Source organism: Chinchilla lanigera, unplaced genomic scaffold, assembly GCF_000276665.1.
Source record: "Chinchilla lanigera isolate Chin_1 unplaced genomic scaffold, ChiLan1.0 scaffold00146, whole genome shotgun sequence".
NCBI classification, from domain to species: domain Eukaryota; kingdom Metazoa; phylum Chordata; class Mammalia; order Rodentia; family Chinchillidae; genus Chinchilla; species Chinchilla lanigera.
Genome location: NW_004955547.1, coordinates 820,428 through 824,300, shown reverse-complemented (window position 1 = coordinate 824,300; position 3,873 = coordinate 820,428). Strand labels below are relative to the sequence as shown.

The following is a 3,873-nucleotide window of genomic DNA, read 5'->3' as shown; positions in this document are numbered from 1 at the left end:
CCTGGAAGGATTTGTCATTAAGTTACAGTAAAACTAATTTTCAGGCTTTCTTAATTCCATAGACTATAAAATAGAGCAAACATTTTTCATATATCCATTTCTCTCCTTTTTTCCGTGAATTGTCTTTTGGTTAATCCCATTCCTATTTTTATTTGGGTTTTAATCTTTTAATTATGTTGGTATTTTGCAGTTGTCTTGATTACTTGGAGAGTTTTAGCGGGGACACGGGCAAATTGGAGAGGGTGCTTCTTGAGGAAAAACCAATTTGGTGTTGTCACCGGCCAGTTAGATTGCCTTGGACAGGTCATTCATTGACTCAGAGAGGCCCCTGTAAACTGAGATGGTGGGTATTGATCCCAAAGTCCATACAAACGCTATGATGAAAGGGTGACTTTGAACTACTGTTTTAAGACATTCGGGAATTACTTTTTGTTCTATCCCTAACCTTTCCCATTTTAGATATTTCGAGCCTGAGGAAAGACCAGCTGCAGTAAAAGCAGTTTCCCCTGGAGTGGCAAGGCTCGAGGAGACTGGGGGCAATGTAACTTGTTTTACTGCTTTTAGGGTGATTAATAGAAATAAGCACACTGGTGCAGTATTTTTTAGGTACTCCACAGACTGACCTTTAGGAACAGTGTGAAGTAAATGAGAAGGGCCATGCTGCAGATCTGTGCCCCAAACCCATCATCTCCAGTGCATGTGAAGAAGGTCATTTTATGATAAGAGAGTTTATGTATGTTATCATAATATTTAACAACTTCCAGTGCGCCATAAAGAAAGTGTTCTTAGTGTTTTCTTTGTGATTGACAGCTGTTTTGTTTTTTGAGACAGTCTTCTTATGTAGTTCAGGCTGGCTTCAACCTTGAAAGGATCCTCCTGCCTCAGCCTCCTGAGTGCTGAGATTGACAAGCATGCACCACTATGCCTGGCCAGTAGCTCTTTTTTTTCTAGTGCTGAAAATTGAACCCAGGGCCTGACTCATGCTATAAAAGCACTGTACCACTGAAGCTTTTCATTTTTTAAGAATATTAATTCTTTCTCCTGCACTTAACCAGTTGTTTGCCTACTTATTTCTTTTTTGTTTTTTTGTTTTTTTTTATTTTAAAGAGTAAAAGAAGGGTAATGGGGGGGGCTTACCAAATTACAGACAAAGTGGTAGGAAATTATCAATGTTTATTGTTTTACACATTGTTATCTACACAATAGTTTCTCAGGAAAACAAATAGACAAATAATAGTGAGTTAGAGACAAAAGAGGTAGGAGATTATCAACAGTTGTTGTACTATACTTTGGTATCTTCAAAGTGGCTTCTAAAGAAAATAAATAGAGCTATACATGAGTGACCTATTTACTAATCGTTAACTATTCTCAATGGTTGTTGTAGGAAACACATAATAATAAACATACTTCCATTTACGAAGTATTGCCTACTTATTTCTTATATTGTACATTATTATTTATCTGTAGATCTTTTTACTTGATATTTTATCAGTTAGTTTTATGTTTAAAAGGCCTTCACCGTGCAGAGATAGGCTAAATACTCACTTTCATTTTCTTCTAATTTTTATGTTTTTACTTGTTATATTGAACTCTTTGTCCTGAATTTACTTTGGCTCACCAAATCAAATGTTTAGTGACTTTGCCCATCTTCTTGGCCCCAGATCCATATTTCCAGGGACCCGTTAGACTACGCGGAAGGCCCCTGTGTGCCACGCATCCACCTGCAACTCATTTCCGGTAGGAGAAAAAGTCTGAGCATGTCTTTAACATCTCAGCCCTTTTCTCCTCCCACATTTAATCAGTTATCAAGTGTGGTGATTTTATCCCAATAGTGATAATGACACTCTCATCAGTTTTCTGATGACAATCTCTTATTTTTTGCCAGAGTCCTTGAGCAATCCTTAGGTTGATGTCAAGTTTTCCCTTTCAGTCACATGTTGTCATTTAAAAAAAGGTTAAGAAAATCATGCCCGGGGCTGGGTATTTAGCTGAGCGGCACAGTGCCTGCCTGGCAAGCGCAAGGTTGTGAGTTCAATTCCCAGGGCCGGAAAAAAAAAAACCAAAAAGAAAATCATGCCTGTAATCTCAGCACTCAGGAGGCTGAGGCAGGAGGATTACCTCAAGGTCGAGGCCAGCTTGAGCTACATAGTGAGTTCAAGGTCAGCCTGGACCACATAGCAGGACCCTGTCTCAGAAACCAAACTAAATAAAATAAACCAGAGCACTTATTTTCAAAGCATGTGACCTATATAAGAATCACCTGATCTAGGTATCAGTTCCCACACCTGTAATCCTAGCACTCAGGAAGCTGAGACAGGAGAATACTGAGTTTGAGGCCAACCTGCATTACATAGTGTACACAGTGAGATCCTCTCTTTTAAAAAGTCAAAAAATAGTATGTACACTAAAATTGGAATGATACAGAGTTTAGCATGGCCCGTATACAAGCGGATGATATGCAAATTTGTGAAGCATTAAAAAAAACCCTGAGCATGGTAGCGCATATCTGTAATCCCAGAACTCTGGGAGGTTGAAGCTGGCTAGAGGACTACAAATTCAAGCCCTGCCTGGGCAATTTACTGACTTAGCAAGACCTTGTCTCAAAAAATGAAAAAACCTGCAGATACAGCTTAGTGCAAAGGTCCTGGGTTCATTTCCTAGTAGTGTTGCAACCTCGTTCTCCCTCGAAGAAAGAATCACCTGGGTGCTGGTTAAGAAGGTAGATTCGAGGGTCCCGCCTGGACTCGCAGATCAGTGTATCAGGGATGGGCCTGGGAATCGGAAGCTTAACAAGAGATTTCTATACACGTAAGGGAACTAGTACCCAAACAGGTGTACATTTTTGTGTGTGATCTGCAAGACCTCCGTGCCCCAGCCCAGCCCATTTTTCCAGGCTTATCTCCCCACCCTACCCACCCTTCTGGCACAGGAGCCACACAGTGATTCAGTTTCCTGGAATGGGCCCACCCTGCCCTTTCCTGCCTCCGTGCCTTTGCGCGTGCAGTTCCCACAGCCCCAGAGCCTCCTTAACCCCTGCCCCATCCCGATGAAACCCTGTTCCTTAAGAGCCCAAATAAAATGTACTGCTTTTTGGGTTTTTTTTCTTTCCATAAAAAAGTAGTTTCTAGTTTTTCCTATTTGAATCAATGGCTCCCTCCCCAGTCTTTCCTTAGCACTTCATTTTTCCTTCATTTCTTTAACACTGTCACTGTTTAAGAATTGCTCCTTTGAGGTTTTTCATTCTGTAGCCATTATGCAAGCATATAGCAAGCAATTAATACTTACAGTGTATGAAATACATCTGCTCGTGCACATACATTGTTATAGAACATCTTTGAATGTGTATCACACTTAGAATAAAATTAAAATCCTTACCATTCCTTCTAAGTCCTTGTTTATCTGGCTGCTGCTCATCTCTATGTCATCTCATATTTCTCTCTTCACTCCCTACCAATATTACTGCCTCAGGGCCTTTGCATTTGCTATTTCCTTACCTAGAAAACTCCATCTCTTCTCTTCACTTGGCTGGCTGCCTCTCTCCACCCCACTGATCTTCAGGCCTCAGCTCAAATGTCATCATCGCTCAAAGAGACTTTCCCAAACCGTTACCTGAAGGAGCTGCCCGCTTCCTACCACTACTCCATTATTCCTGCATTTCCTTCACAGCAGCAAGCACTGTCTTTAGTGTCCTGCTTCCCTAGTAGAATGGAAATTTCGTGAGAACTGGGACCTTGTCTGTCATCAGCTGCATTATAGCCTTAGCACCTACAACACTGCCCTACACACAGTAAGAGCTCAATAAATATTTGTTGAATGAGTGAACTAGCCTTGAGAATAAATGTCTCATTTTAACAAGTCTTTTTTTTTTTTTTT

The 3,873-nt window shown here is 40.7% G+C and overlaps 1 protein-coding gene across 4 annotated transcripts in view; it reads left to right on the top strand.

The window, feature by feature from the left end:
• Lima1 (LIM domain and actin binding 1) overlaps window positions 1-3,873 on the top strand; it is a 97,493-nt gene that overhangs the window by 3,344 nt on the left and 90,276 nt on the right. The gene's annotated exons all lie outside the window — the stretch shown is intronic.